This window comes from Dipodomys merriami, unplaced genomic scaffold, assembly GCF_024711535.1.
Source record: "Dipodomys merriami isolate MVZ:Mamm:240054 unplaced genomic scaffold, mDipMer1.0.p SCAF_298, whole genome shotgun sequence".
Taxonomy (NCBI): Eukaryota; Metazoa; Chordata; class Mammalia; order Rodentia; family Heteromyidae; genus Dipodomys; species Dipodomys merriami.
In genome coordinates this window covers 345,555-362,317 of record NW_027204470.1, presented here as the reverse complement: position 1 = coordinate 362,317, position 16,763 = coordinate 345,555, and the positions used below count along the sequence as shown (strand labels likewise).

Genomic DNA, 16,763 nt, shown 5'->3' with positions numbered 1-16,763 from the left:
GGGAGGATTTGGAAGGGGGAGGAGAACTTCATGAGCCTTTCTACTCTTTATTTTAGCAGTAGGTTGTGGGAAATGTGTGGTTTTATTTCAACATGAAAATATCTCAATGCATGGCGATCTTGCCTGATGGGTTTATATTTTCTGCATAAATGTTATGGAAACTCATACATAACTCTCTTTTCATCCTGCAGTAAAGGTCAAAGCAGCAGGAAATGGAGATGATAACAGATGATCGCCAGAGTCACAACTTAAGAAGGTTTCAGAGGATGGGGATTTTCCCTTGACTCCTTTTCCACTTTCTTCTTATAGCTTGTAACTGTAGGGTTGATGTTGACAGTTGTTTGTGGGAATTTTTGTTTTTCTCCATATCCAAGTCTTATCTCTGCTTAGTTTGCTTCTCTATGCAGTATTTGACTTGCTCAACTCCTGCCTGATTGCATCAACGAACTCCTCTTTCAGCTTGGTTAGTTCTTTTCTGATCTCATCTAAAATATCCTGCTTCAGTCTGTCACAGTCAAGGCTTTCTGTCTGGACCCCGTCGGCACTGGGCTGGGACAAGGGTGTGGACTTATAATGGCTCATAGGACCTGTAGTCAAAAACAATCTGATTTTTCCTTGGAGAATCTCATCTGGAGATGACGGGTGACTTGCTGCCATTCATTGTATTTGTTCTTTCCCAAGGTTTCCTGGTTGGTTCAGGTGTACTTGTTGATGAGACCTTAGAAGTTACAGGTTCTGATTCTTCATTTTTTGCTTCTATTATTGATCCCTTTTCGGCCATTCTCCTTCTGGCCATCAGGGGACTCATTTCCTCCATTAAGCTGCTACCTGCCAAGAGAACGGGTCCATTTCCACCACCCATGTCTGTTTTAGCTGACACGGAGTTCACATCTGTGAACATAGGGCAAAGAGACATCTTCCACCCATGACAATTTCCTAAGCTTGGCTCCAGCAATTGCAGCTGCAAGTCCAGTTAAAGGACGATTGTCTTCTGAAAAGGATCCCAGAAAAAAAAATACGGATGCTGGAAGGGAGGGGCAGGAGGTGGTACAGGAGAGGGGCTTGATTAGGAAGAGGGGGTGGGGGAAGAGGGCCAGAGGCTAGCAGTGGGGGTTAAGGAGGAGAGAATACAGAGGCCTGGGCTGGACCTGGTGGGAGTGGTGGAGGAGATGGAGATGCAGGTGGTCCCAAGATAACACCCTGCTGGGCTGGAGCCTCCGACAACTGAGAGGCTTCCTGAAAGCCTGGCTCAGAAGCAGAGGGTTCTCCCCGCTTAGAGTTTACAGGGGTCTCCACAAAGGCAGAGGTGGCAGTACTCGGCACTCTGCTCTTTTGATCCCATTCCTCTTGCTCCAGCTGCTCCATCTGCTCCCGCTCCAGCTGCTCCACCTCTCTCTTTCCAACTTCTCTCCAGCCTCTCTCTCTCTACTTTTCTCTCTCTGGTCTTTCCCTCTCCATTTTTTCTCTCTCCAGCTTGTCCCTCTCCAGCTCCTTCTGACATTTCTGTTCTTGCAGTTGTCTTCTTTGGATGTCCAACTCTTCTTCGTATGGGCCATTTTGAATTTGATCAGGCAGTTGTGAATTTTGTCTAGGCAATGTTGGTCCTGCCTCCTGTGAATTCAGCACTTCTAAGGCAATGCATGCCTTAGATGCCTATGATGCACATAGCACTTGCGAAGACATTAGCATCCTCTTTGCTGCCATAGTTAAGACTGTACATCTGCTTGGCATCTCACCACTGGTGGAAGGTCTGTGTTGCTTGATTATACGTTAATCCTTTGGGGATGGCACAGTTGATCACCAATTGATGATCCTGGATCTTCCTACCCAGCACTCTGAATGTGTTGTTGCCTGTATGATGATGGATATGAACTCTGCTGAACCACAGCTGGCATCCACTTTTATTGGCATCATCACAAGCCAATGCAGCAGCTCTTGCCTGACTCATTGAGCCAGCAGGCCTGATGCATGCGGCACGGGAGTGGGCTCCTCTGGGACCGCAGGGTTGGCTCATTCAATGCTTCTCTGCTATACTGGTGGCCAGCTACTCCATCACCTGCTGTCGCGCCGGCCAGGCCTGGGTTGCAGGGTAGGTGGGCCGCTTTGGCTGCCTGCTGCTGCCGCTGCTGCTGCACAGGCCCCTGAGGACCGCGAGGACCAAGAGGACTGCAGCCGTCCCAGCCGTTGGAGGATAGTGGGGCATGCCAGGAGGCGCTGGTGCGGGGCGTGTGGAACACTCAGGCTCTTCCCTCGCCCCTGCCCTCCCCTACCGCTGTTGCCCTCCCCGTCTCTTCCCCCGTATAAGTAAACTTTTATATCTTACAAAAATAACTTTTACCTGGGGACTGGTGGTTCATGCCTGTAATCCTACTCAAGAGGCTGACATCGAGGATCACAGTTTGAAGCCAACATAGGTAGAAAAGTCTGTGAAATTCTTATCTCCACTACACTACCAAATATACTAGAAGTGTGGCTATGACTCAAGTAGTAAAGTGCTAGCCTTCATCAAATTATCTCAGAGCCCAGGCCACGAGTTCAAGCCCCTGTACTGGTAAAAAAAAGAAAAGTTTCATTAGTTTATATTATACTAGGATTATGGTGTGTGACACCAGTGCTGGGATTCAGAAACAACTTTTGTAGTAGCTGCCACTTTTGATCTTTTCCCTAGGAGTTTTTAGGATTGTTTTTATCCATGCCTTATATTTACATTCCACTAATGGAATCATTTTTTTGGTTGGAGGCACATTTCAATAATTCAATAACATATCAAAAAGACATTTTTCGTTATTTTAAATAGAGAAGGGAAACATATGCTGAGTCTGAGCCCAGCAGAGAATGAATGATGGTTTGATTGCAGATATGTGGAATGTATTCCAAGATGTGGGAACCTACCAATTTGGGTGCCTCAGTTATCAGGTCTTCCTGAAGCTTCACAATAAACTTCTATGATGTCATAGCCACCTTTGCTATCACAACCGATAGATGTCAGGCACTGATCTCACCCTTAGGTGGACTTAGATACACAGGGAGGAAAAAATAATATTTAGAAGAAATGACGATTGACCACAAGACCACAGTTTGATGAGCTTTCCTGATTGAACTTTGAGATTTCATGAGCAGAACAGGCTCATCTCCACACAAGACTACTAAGCACTGAGGACCAGGCATTATTGTAGGCAACTAGAGAGACAGATGTGAATACAGATGTGAATGGCCTGCCTCCATGCACATGTCAAGCTGTTGGAGAAAACCATAATTCAAAATGATAATGTCAATAAATCAGAAGGATGGCCATGCGGGGAGACAGCTTCACTTTGAGGATTGGAGAAAAAGACATGATATAATAGTAGGAGGCATCATCCATGCAATGATTGCTTTTCCAGGCTGGCTCCAATCTCAATCACAGATCTCGTCCTCCTGAGTTGCACACTATAGGTGTCAGGCACCTGCAGTGGGCTCTTTAATATAAATATCTATAACCAATGTGTGTTAAGTTTCTTGGAAGTTTTTTGTGAGAAAGGTTAAAAATTAAACATATCATGCACCCTAAACTTTCTTTTCACTATCTTCTAACTATTTCAATATGAACCGTCTTACTCACTTTTTGGAAAAGTCAAGACTTTTTTTTTTCATTGTTCAAATCCTAGGGAGGGAATAAAAATGACAGCTTCTTTGCCAAAGTACTAGAATGTACTAGTCATTTTAACTGACCAGTTTTGCCAAATAATATGTCTTGCCCTTCATGGATTTTTCATCTTCAATAATGTTAGATGAATAAAACTATAAATAGGAGAAAACCAACCACATAGTAGCAAATTTATCACAATTACATATATAAGCTGTCCACTTTTTACCCAATGAAAACAGTTGCCACAAGCATTAAAAATTTGAATAAAAACTTGGAGATTCTTCCTCTTCATAAAGTTGTTTTTTTTTTCTTTTTTTCTTCTTGCTTTGTTTGTTTTGGTTGGTTGTTGGCCTTGACCTTTTGGTCTGGGGGCAGTCCCTCAGCTATTCAGCTCAAGGAGAGCGCTCTACCACTTGAACCACAGCACCACTTCTGGTTTTCTGGTGGTTTTCTGGAAGTAGGTCTCACAGAGTTTCCTGACCAGACTGTCTTTGAACTGCAATCCTCAGATCTCAGCTTCCTCAGTAGTAGGATTGCAGATGTTAACCACCAGCAAATGGTCAAAATAGTATTTTTTTTCAATTTGGCTAGCTTGAATGATTGCCACGGAAATAAATAGAATGTAAAATTGTTAACTTGTGCTAAAATTTGCAATAGTTTTACCTTGAAGAATAGTGAAACAATTAGAATTACATATTTTGAGAAAATGTAGCTGATTAGCTTTTATTGATTTAAAATACTAATACACATCTCTTTTTATTTAAAATACTAAAATATATCTCTCTTTGAGGACACTGAAGTCTGAGTTCAAAACTTGTACTTGTTGGCAGTCACTCAGAGTTAATTCTGTAAGCTCATTTTTAAATCAATCATAGATTAAATAACTTGAAGCTTACAAGGTGTCTTTTGTTAAGAATAAGTGAAATAAACCTAAACTCCTGCCTTTCAAGTAACAGAAGGAATCTTAACGTCTAGAATGTATAGACTCAAAATATGAAACACACAAAGAACATTAAGGGAAAAGAACAAATAATCTTATCAATAAATAGGTAAGTGAATTGACTAGATAGGTCCCAAATCAAATATAGATGTCTACGGAATACACGAAAAATATTCAATGTCTTTAGCAATCAAGGAAACACAAATCAAATCTATGTTCAAGTTCCATCTCTGCCTAATGAGAATGCCTATTATCAAAGAAAACACAAATACTGGCAAAGAGGTGGGGAAAGACACTCTACACAGTGTTGACAATTAAATGAATCAATGTATCCACAACAGAAATCAGTGTGGAAATTCCACCCAGGAAATCCTACATATACACCTGAAGAAATTTAAGTCAGCGTTATAGTAGAGCTGTGTGCACACACATTTTTTACAGCAGGATTCAAAATAGTCATGTTTTAGAATAAGCCACCACAGGCAGGAAAGTATGTACTACTGTAATCTCCAATTAACAATAAAAGCAAATCTTGGAATAGAGCTGTAGATCAAGTGGCAGAATACCAGCCTTGATGTATAAAAAGCCAAGCAAGAGATGAAGACCCTAGGGTCAAGCCTCAGGACTGCCAAATGTGCATGTACGCACGCATTGCCCCCCACCCCCGCACAATGCTGCTTATATTTTTTAGCCAAGCTTCTTATTCCCCTATGATTCATGCACCTATGACAGAGCTAAATATAATGGGAAAGTGATATTTAAAATGGTAAACTTATACTGAATACCCAGGTATATTTCTCATTTTTTTTGTGGTCACTGGGCTTGATCTCACAACCTGAGTGCTTTCCTTGAGCTTTTTCACTGAAGGTTGGCTCTCTACAACTTGGAGCTACAGTTCAACTTCCGGTTTTGTGATGGTTCATTATAGATAAAGAGTCTTAATGACTCAGTCCTCCACACACTTTCTAACGGCATTTCTCAGATTTCAGCTTCTTGAATTGATAGAATTACAGGCTTGATTCACCAACACTGGGCTAGAACCTGAGTATTTTCACCACTGTTCATTGGAAGAATTCAATTCTTTTTCCTCCGGAATGCTTGCCATGCACATTTCTCTCTGGAAAGCAATTGAGCAAAGAGAGAGTTTCCCGTAGCTCTCACCTATACATCCTATCTATGGAACAGTCTGATATCTGAGGATAGTCGTTCAAAGCCAGCCCAGACAGCAAAATCTGGGAGACTTTTCATCCCAATTAACCATAAAAAAGCTGTATGCTGAGCTGTGCCTCAATCAGTAGAGCTCTATGTTGAACAAATACCTCAGGGATAGACCTCAGGCACTGAGTTCAAACCCCAAGATCAGTGAACACGGGTACACACATGATGTGCATACACACACATACACACACACACACACACACACACACACACACACACACACACACACACACAATTTTGTAACAGAGTTCTCAAACCTAAGAAAGTGCCATTCTAATCCCTTAATGTCATGCTTTGCCTGGTCTGCAATCCATGCTGGTAAACAGCATCTACAGGGATTAAGAAGCTCAGAGCCAATCTGGACCCACCCAGACGGGAAGCAGGAGTGAGGTAGCACAAGCATGAGGCCCCCACTCACTCACACTGAAAGGAGGAGTGAGGTGACACAGGCATGCAGCCCCCACTCATCCAGAGTGGACATAGGAGTAAGGTGACACAGACAATGGCAACTACCCAGCCAGACCAGAAGCAGGAGTGCTGTGGTGAAAGCCCACAGCCCCCACTCTCCCAGACCAGAAGCAGGAGTGAGGTGGTGCTGTCAAATGGCCTTACCCACCCAGACAGGAAGTGGGAGTGAAGTGACACAGGCATGTGGTCAGACTTATCCTGCCAGGAAGCAGAAGTGAGGTGACGGTAGCATGCCACACCAAAGGAGCCTCACGAACCATGGTGGCCCCCTGAGAAGGAAGGTATGCTTCTATGTCAATCCAGCCTTTTCTCCTGGCCTTTTGTGAAGGGCTGCTGGGTTCAGTGGTGCACTCAGTAGGTCATAGGGCTCAAGCTATGGACCCTACTGTCCTCTCCCAACTGGTACTGCACCTGCTGAAGCTTTGGCAGCAAACTTAATAAGTTGTAATTCACAGAATGTATACCATGAACCATTAGTGTCTTTAGGTACCATGTGACACTTGCTAGTCACTTAATATTACAGTTGCCAATGTCTTAAGTGCTTTCTGAAGAGAAGGGGAAGGGGTCATAGATCCAACTGTTCAAAAATGCCTTTGGATGACACTGTATTGGCCCAAGAATGAGTCGACACAGCTGGTATCCAGGTATTTTGGGAAAGTCTTTTTGGCCATGCTTTCTGTTTGGCCTTGGAGAGTCTCAGAATATTCTTTGTTGACACAGAAGATGGGAAAGTAATTGCTAAGGCTTATATAGTCAGGAGCCATTTCCTTTCTGCCCTTCTGAGATGGCATCTCACTACATAGCCAAGACAGCCTTGAACTTAATGTGTTTTTTGCCTCAGCCTCCCAAGTGATGGAATTACAGGCTTACACCACCATGCCCAACTATCTGTCATGGGCCATTTGAAATAGAAAAATCATGACATGTGTTCTATATCTACTAACAATCTTGTGCAAAGATCAAATAAATTACAGGCTGGTTGTTAAGAATAGAGACTCAGATTCAACTGAATTTCAAATAAAATTCTGGTTTCTTACCTGCTTTTGGTTAAAGAGGAAAACACTATATCACTGAGCTTTATTCACTTGTATACAAATGTGAATGGAGCCAAGAACAGGTGGCTCATGCCTACAATCTTACTCAGGAAGCTGAGATGGAAGCATTATGTTTCAAAGCCAGCCCAGGCAGAAAAGGCCATATGAGATTCTTAGTTCCAATTAATCCTTCAAAAACCATAAGTGGGCTGAGAAGGTGGCTCAGTAGAAGCGTGCTTTCCTTGCATGCATGAGGCCCTCGGTTGGAATCCTCAGAATCACATAAGAAGAAAAAGCTGGAAGTACACTATGGCTCAAATGGTAGAATGCTAGCCTTAACCTGAAGAGATGAGACACAGAACCCAGTCCCAGAGTTCAGGCCCCATGACTAGCAAGAATAACAACAACAACAAAATAAAACAGAAATGGAGCTGTGGCTCAAGTGGTAGAGTGCTAGAAAGTGGATCAGGGAGAGCACACAGGCCCTGAGTTCAAGCTCCATGACCAACTAAACAAAAACAAAAACAGAAATGGAGCTGTGGTTCAAGAAGTAGAGTTCTAGAAAGTGAATCAGGAACAGGCCCTGAGTTCAAGCACCACAATATACAATTGGATACTGGTATTTCCCATCTCCTAAGGTTGTCATGTTTATTCAATGAACAGAATTTTTTGAGCATTTCCTATTGAAAAGAGGGATTTTTAATGACCAGCAAGTGATTTATGATGCTGCAGAGCATTCAATGTATAACCTCTACTTGAATGTTAATTTTGTGAGTCCAGAAGCCAAACTGATGAGCCAGATACTCTTTTGGAAAATGGTTTCATATGGTAGATTCAGTTTCCCACATGTCAGTTTGCTCTTCTGCTTCTAGTCAGAAGATCTCTAAGACTCAGGAAAGGATTCAAGCTCTCTGTTAAACCATGCTGTAGCCATTTTACTTTTATTAAAGGAATAAGTAATCTAGATATTGGTGGCTCATGCCTATTATCCTCGCTGCTTAGGAACCTGAGATATGAGGATCATGATTTCAGACCAGCCCACGCAACAAAGTCCATGAGACTTGTCTCCAATTAAGCAGAAGAAGAGGTATGGCTGAATAGAGTATCTTTACTAAGAAAAAGCTCTATTTAAGCTGTCCCATATGTTGGGACATTGCCACCTACAATACTTCTGGACCATTTCTTCCTTTGGTGTATTGGCCTATGGCGTGGCTTTCACTCCTGTGGATATAGGCTGGTTGGCCATCCACCTTGGGGGTGGAATGATCCGTTTATCGAAAATACTGCCCAGAAAAAACAACTATGATGTAAACAATGTTTGATAAGTTGTTAAGTCCAAAGTTAAAGTGGTAAGGATGATTATTGTTTAGCTTTTTTTCATTAAATAGTAATTACTTTTTAAAGTTTATCTGCTTATTTAATGTGATGTAGGAAACCAAAAGTTAATATTTGGGTTTTTTGGTGAAATTTGAAACTAGGCAAGTAAAAGCACTCATTGTCCCCAAACTCAACATTTAAAAATATTAAAACATTGTTCATGTGTTTTAGTCACCAGAAATTTGGGACAGGCATGGTAGCTCACACTTGAATTGCTAGATACAGAGAGGATTATTAGGATTTGAGGCTAGCCCAGGCAAACATTCACTTTATTGGATCTCAATCAATATCTGAACCAAATTCATTGTGCTTTTAATTTCATCTACTCACAAAGGGTAAAGAGAAGGATTGTGATCCATTCTGTCCTGCTCATAAACAGAAAACCCTGCCATAAAAATGGCTAAAGCAGAGCTGGGCACAGGTGATTAATGCCTATACTTTTATTTACTCAGGAGGCTGAGGTCTGAAGATAACAGCTCAAAGCCAGTCTAGGCAGGAAAGTTTGTGAGACTCCTGCCTCCAATAAACCAATAGAAAACTAGAAGTGGAATTGTGGCTCAAACAGTATTGCACTCGCCTTTAGCTGAAGAGTGCAGGTACAGTGTCCTGGCCCAGAGTTCAAGCCACATGACTAACAAAACAGAAGTAACTAAAGCAAAAAGTGCAGGTGTATGGTTCACCTTGTAGAGCACCTACCTAAAATGCATGAAGCCCTGAGTTTAATTGCTAAGATAGAAAGGAGGAAAGCATGTGAAGGAATGGAATGAAGAAAAGAAAGAAGGGAGGAGTTATGATATAATCAAATACTAGAATGATGTGAAGTATTAAAGGGATTACAAGTATTTTATATAAAAATATACTGATTGTTTACAAAAAAGCAAATTTTAAAATGTGGAATTCAGGTTAAAATACATGTACAATTTTGTTTTTCTATAAAATGATACTTATGTGCTCCTTTATTTTAAAAGTAGTAAATGAGTTTAAAACAATACAAGAGTGGTTAGAATGAATAATTATTTCTTATCACTTTTTCTGCTATATCCACCACTTATAAAATCAAAACAATGTTGATCATTTTAATTATTAATTCATTCGTATAATCTTTCATCTTTAGTGTATAGTCTATTGTACACATCATTTAAATGTTTGAACTCTTTTTGTTGTTTGTTTGTTTTTGTGGGTCATGGCTCCTAAACTCTTGGCTTGGGCACTGTCCCTCAGCTCTTCAGCTCAAAGCTAGCACTCTACCACTTAAGCCACAGTGCCACTTCTGGCTTTTTCTGCTCATGTGGTACTGAGGAATCAAACCCAAAGGCTCATACATGCAAGTCAAGAACTTTACCACTGAGCCACCTTCCCAGCACTGAACTCTTTTTTTTTTTTCCTTCAGATATGGGACTTGAATACAGGGCATGGGTGCTGTCCCAGAGCTACTTTGCTCAAGGTTAGCAGTATAGCATACCAGTTTAAACCACAGTGCCATTTCTTGTTTTTTAGGGGTTAATTGGTAATAGGAGTCTCATGGGAACTTTTCTGCCCAGGCTGGCTTTGAACCACCATCCTCATTTCTCAGCCTCCTAAGAAGGTAGGATTACAGGCATGAGCCTCCTGCACACAGCTGCTCATTTTTTTCTTTTAACAGTTATACAAGTTTAGTTCCACCCCAAATACATGCAAACTGAGATGCAAATTGGCTTTAAATAAACCACGAATTGAGGATGTTGAGATCACAAGTGATTGCAAATTCGTTTTTACTTTTTTTTTTATGTGGAGCTTGAACTCAGGGCCTGGTTGCAGTCCCTGTTCTTTTGTGCTCAAGGCTATCACTCCACCAGTTTGAATCACAGTGCCCCCTCTGGTTTCTTGCTAACCAGTTAATGAGATAATAGTCTCACAGACTTTCTTTTTTTTTTTTTTTTTTGTCGGCCGTGGGGCTTGAACTCTGGGCCTGGGCGCTGTCCCTCAGCTCTTCAGCTCAAGGCGAGCGCTCTACCACTTGAGCTACAGCGCCACTTCCTCCAAGACTTTCTAAACCAGGTTGTCTTTAAACCTAGATTATCAGATCTCAGCCACCTGAGTTGCTAAGATTACAGGCATGAGCCACTGGCACCAACTTGTTAAAAAAAGAACGACAATTCATAAGCCAGGTACCTTGGCTCATGTCTGTAATCCCAGAGGCTGAGATCTGAAGATAATGATTTGAATCTAATGATGATAAAACATCTCTGTGATTCTTTTATCTCCAATAAACTCCACAAGAAAATCCAGAAGTGAAGATTTGGCTCAAGTGGTAGAGTGCACTCTAGCAAAAATAAAGCTCAGGAACAGCACTTAGATCCTGAGTTCAAGCTCCATTTCTGGCACACACACACAAACACACACACACACACAAAACAAAAAGTAAATAGAAAATGTGAAGAAATCAAGGGAAAAAAATTGAATATTGTAAGGACTTTTGGGTTTAGAGGTATGACTCAGTTGGTAGGAAAAAAGCTAATGATTGAAACTATCAGGTACCAAGGACTTACAAAAACATAATTATTTTCTCTTTATTTCACTTTTCTCATATGTTCTCATTTGGGAGCTCTCTTCTTTTTGAAAAAATAGTGTTGTTTTAGCGGTGATATACAGCAATGTTATCTTTCTGTATGTCAGGTAACTAGTATATTTCCTTCCTTTTACATAGTCTAATCTGTTCCCCCATTCTGTTCCATTCCCTCCCTCCCATGTCGATCCGCAAGTTGCATGGTTCACTTTCATCAATATCCAGTACAGCCAGTGGGCTCTGCGGCTGGAATTTTTCTTCCAGTTTCCACTGATTCTGTGCCCTTTTCCCATCTTACGTCAGATATGCATGCATATATAGTGTATATTGGGTAAAGAATACAGAGTCATCAGAAAATGAAAAGAGCAATTAAGAAAAGTTCCTTGTTTCTTTATCTTTACAATTCAATTCAGTATATATATATATATATATATATATATATATATATATGCATATGCATATATATATGTATATATAGTTTTATATACATAAGAAGAGATGCTTGTGTATTATAACTTGGTGATTTTCTACAAAGGCTTTTCCCTACTGTATTCACGGTACATGATGCCTAGAATCCTGTACAGTTTTCATATCCCATTGTGTTTTAAATCTAACTTCGACATATCAGGAAGAAAATGTGCCATTTGTCTCTTTAATCTTGGCTTAACTTTATTAACATGGTTTATTCTAGTTCCTTCCATTTCCCTGCAAATGACATTATTTTATTCTTTCTAATGGACCTGTCTGTAAAATTTCATTGTATATAGATAGCATAATTATTGGATCCATTCATTTATTGTGGGGCATGTGGGTGTGTACATATCTTGTCACTGTGAATTGAGCAGCAAGGAACATGGTTGTGCAAGTGTCCTTGCCATATTCTGGTTCATGATGCTCAGGGTAGATGCCTAGAAGTGGTATGGCTGTAGGGAGGGTATTAGGGAAGGTCTGTGTTGCGATTTTTGAGCAACTTTCAGATTGCTTTCCAGAGTTGCTGTATTAGTATACATTCCCACCAGCAGTGCAGTAGGATTCCTTTTTTCTCAACTTTCTGATCAGCATTTGTTGTCAGAATTCAGAATATTTGGGTAAGATTGTATCTCAGTATTGCTTTGATTTACATTTTCTTTATGGTGAGGGATAATGAAACTTTCCTAATATGTTTCTTTCCCATTCTTTACTTTTTCTTCTGAGAAGTCTCTTCTTGGCTCCCCTGCCCATTTAGTAATTGGTTTATGAGGTTTTGGAGGGGTACTTTCCAGAGATCCATTTATACATTGAATATTAGCCCTATGTCTGATGTGTTGCAGGTAAATATCTTTTGCCAATTCCTTGGCTGTCTTTTTAGTTTAGTGGCTATGTCCTAGCCTGTGCAGAATTTTTTTCCCTTTGATGTAGTCCCATTTGTTGGATCTCTCTCCTATCTGTTCTGCCCCAGGAACTCTATTCAGGAAGTTCCTGACTGTACCTATAAGTTTTAATATCATTCCTATTATGTCTTACAGTAGTTTGGATGATTTTAAGGTAGTTAATCCATTTTGAGTTGATGTTAGTGAAAGCACAGATCCACTTCTAGTTTTCTGCATATGGCTGCCAAGTTGTCCCAACAGGAATATTTGAAGAAGCTGTGATTTGTGTGTGTGTGTGTGTGTGTGTGTGTGTGTGTGTGTGTGTGTGTGTGTGTGTGTGTGTGTGTGTGTGTGTGTGTGTGTGTGTGTGTGTGGTCGGTCATGGGGCTTGAACTCTGGGTCTCGGCGCTGTCCCTCAGCTATTCAGCTGAAGGCTAGTGCTTGCGCCAAAGTTCCGGTTTCCATTTTCTTGTGGTTTATTGGAGATAAGAGTCTCATGGACTTCCCTGTCCCTGCTGGCTTTGAACAATTATCCTCAGATCTCAGCAGTTACATAAGCTAGGTAATGAGTATATTTCTTATCATCATTGTTACTTCCTCCTTTGTTTTTCCCTACCATCCCTTTCCTCCCCTAACCAAAACTACACTCTCACCCCACCCCCGGCCTAAATTGTAAAGCTCATTTTTCTGCATAGTGTATTGTGCATCTCATTATTACAATGGGTCAACCTATATCTCTATTTAAGCATTTTGTTTTTCCCTTCCCATCCCCAAATTAGAAAAGTGTATATAAAAGTTGCAAGGCACCAATATCAAATACAGTGAAAACAAGGGTTTTACGATGGGGGAGGAACATACAAAGAAAAAAAAAATTACGTGGTATATTGTGAATACGTTAGAATACGTTAGAAACAATAGATAGAAAGAAAAAAAACACTTCTGTCCCTAGCTTGAGGTTCATTTCTCTTAACATCATCTTATTGGGTCATATGTACATAGCTTTTGAACTTTTCTGCTTGTCCCTCAGATCTCTGCTTGATGTATACTAGTTATTACAAATGAGGGACACCATGAAACCTATGTTTCTTTAGGCCTGACTCACTTCACTTACTATAATCTTTTCCATTGGTCTTCGGATTTTTTTTGTATTTTTCTTTTTTTATTGTGAAAATACCGTAAAGAGGAGTTACAATTACATGGACAAGATAATGAATACATTTATTAACAAGCATTGTTGCCTGTTCTTTGTATCCCCTTCCCATTCCTTCCCATTCTCCATCCCACCCACTACTACCCCCCCACCAAAGTTGTAAAGTTTGTTTTTTGACATAACTACGTGTACATCTCATTGTTGCAATGGTTATGCCTGTATCCCTAGTTAAATGATTTGTTTTTGCCCTTCCCCTCCACAAATTATAGCACCATCAAATACAGTGAAAGCAGGAGTTTTATCATTGGGGAAGGACATACAAAGCAACATAGAAATCATCTTATAAATATGTTGGAAACAATTTTTATACCAATAACAAGCTGTTTTTGTTATTGTGGCTCTTTAGTAGAACTTGAAGTCTCCTATAGTGGTACTGCCTGAATGGCTTATTTTGCCAAGAATTGCTTTGTCTCTTCTTGGTCTGTTTTTTTTTTTTTTTTTTCCATATGAACTTTTGGATTCTTTCATTTATCTGAGTAAAGTACATCATTGGGATTTTGATGCAGATTGCCTTGAATTTTATATCATTTTTTTGCATTATGGCCATTTTCACAATATTCTACCTATCCATGAACATGGAAGGTCTTTGCATATTCTGATATACTCTTTGATTTTTTTCTTTAGATTTTTGCAATTTTTACATCTTTGGTTAGGTTAATTACTATTTTTTGAAGCTTTTGCAAATGGTGTCAGTTTCATTATTTTCCTTTCTGCTTGTATATTCTTTGCCCAACAAATGGTTCAGTAACCATTTGTTGTTGTTTTGGGTCGTAGTGCTTGAACTTTGAGCTGGGCGCTGTGGGCGCTGTCCTTCATCTCTTCACCTCAAGGCGAGCAAAAGCGCCACTTCCAGTTTTTTGGTGGTTAATTGGAGACTCATGGACTTCCCTGCCTGGACTGGCTTTGAACAACGATCCTCAGATATCAGCCTCCTGATTAGCTAGAATTACAGGCATGAGCCACTGGTGCCTGGCCAAGGCTACTGAATTTTATGGATTGATTTTGCATTCTGATACTTTGCTAAAAGGATTAATTAGCTGTAGGAGTTTTGGAGTTGAGCTTTTGGGTCCTCAAGTATAAGAAATGGCCATCAGCAAATACCGTTAGTTTAATTTTTGCGTACTCTGTGTGGCTCCTTTAATGTCCTTTTCTTTCCTTATTGGTCTGGCTAAAAATTCCAGTATAGATTGAAGAGGAGGGGAGTGAAGGGGCATCTTTGCCTTGTTCCTTATTTTAAGGAAAATAGTTTTAGTTTTTCCCCATTTAGTATGGCCTGTTGTCTATGGCTCTTATTGTTTTAAGGAATGTTCCTTCTATTCCTTGTTTCTCCAGAGCTTTTAATGTCAATGCATGGTCTTTTGTCGAAGGTTTGTTCTGCATCTACTGAGATGAGTTTGGGGTTCTTGATATTGGCTCTACTGATGTGAATTATTGATTTGTATATATTAAATCAACTTTGCATCTGTGGGATGAAGCCTACTTGATCATATTTTTATGACTTGTATTTGTTTCTGGGTTCTGTTGGCTAATATTTTATTGAGGAGTTTTGCATCTATGTTCATCAGAGAAATTGATCATTCATTCACATGTTTTGTTGGATCCTTACCTAGTTTTGGGATGAGTGTAATATTGGATTCATAGAATGAGTTTGGGTTTGCTCCATATTGTGTCTATTTCACAGAAAAGCTTGAGGAGGATTAGTATTACTTCATCTTTAAAAGCCTTATAGTGGGCTTAGAAGATGGGTTAGTGGTAGAATGCTTGCCTAGTATACATGAAGCTGTGTGTTCCATTCCTCAATGCCACATACACAGAAAAGCCAGAAGTGGCATGGTTGCTCAAGTGATATAGCACTAGTACTAAAACTAGCCTTGAGCAAAAACAGCTCTGGGACAGGTTCAGAACCTGAGTTCAAGCCCTAAGACTGGACAAAATAAAATGTCTTATAGAATTGAGTAATGAATCCATCTGGGCTTGGACTTTTTCTTGTTGGAAGACTTCTGATTACTTGTATGTTATTCCTTTGTTTAGTTTGTTGATATTTTCTTGGTTCAGTATAGGAAGTTTGTATGGGAAACTCTATTTATGGTCATGGGTCACTGTCCCTCAGCTCTTCAGCTCAAGGCTAGTGCTCTACCACTTGAGCCATAGTGCCACTTCCAGCTTTTTCTGCTTATGTGGTGCTGAGGAAGCGAACCCAGGGGCTCATGCGTGCAAGGCAAACACGCTTCCACTGAGCCACCTTCCCAGCCCAGAAATTCCATTCTAGGTGCTGACACCCAGACAAAGAGGCTTGTTGGGCTTTTTGAACTGATGATGGAAAAGGGGATTGTATGACAACTATTTCAACAAGTAAGAACTTGATAATGCTTACTTATTACTCAAATGACTGAGGAAAATATCAGCATGAATTCAATTTTGAGTTAATAAATGTATATGCACATCATTATTATCTGAAAGACTTTCAAAAAATCTACCATGCTGACTAAGATTCAAAACTCAAAAATAAATAAATTTACTTATTTATTTTGGTGCCAATCCTACGACTGGAACTGAGGGTACAATGGTAAGCACTTACTACTTGAGCAACCACTCCCATTCCAGGTTTTCCTGGATAATTGGAAATAAAGATTATTAACAAATGTTCTGGCCCAGGATGATTTTGAAAATCTGCGCCCAGGTCTTAGCCTCCTAAGTAGCTAGGGTTATAGGTAATTGGTCAGAGATATTTATTTATTTATTTATTTATTTATTTATTTATTTATTTATTTATTTATTTATTTATGTATTTATTAATTTATTCAACCAGATTTGGGACTTGAACTCATGTTCTGGGTCATTACCTGGACTTTTGTGCTCTAATACTTGAGACAGAGCTACAATTCCTGTTTTTTTTTTAAATAATTAATTGGATATAATTGTCTCCCTGAGTTTTCTTCTGGGTCTGGTTTTAAACCTAGATTATATGATCTCAGCCTTCTTGATAGCTAGTAT

At 40.1% G+C, this 16,763-nt stretch overlaps 1 pseudogene; it reads right to left on the bottom strand.

Annotated features, from left to right (window-relative positions):
- Positions 1 to 399: 399 nt before the first annotated feature.
- On the bottom strand, positions 400 to 1,948 carry LOC138839203 (protein enabled homolog; annotated as a pseudogene).
- Positions 1,949 to 16,763: the final 14,815 nt, after the last annotated feature.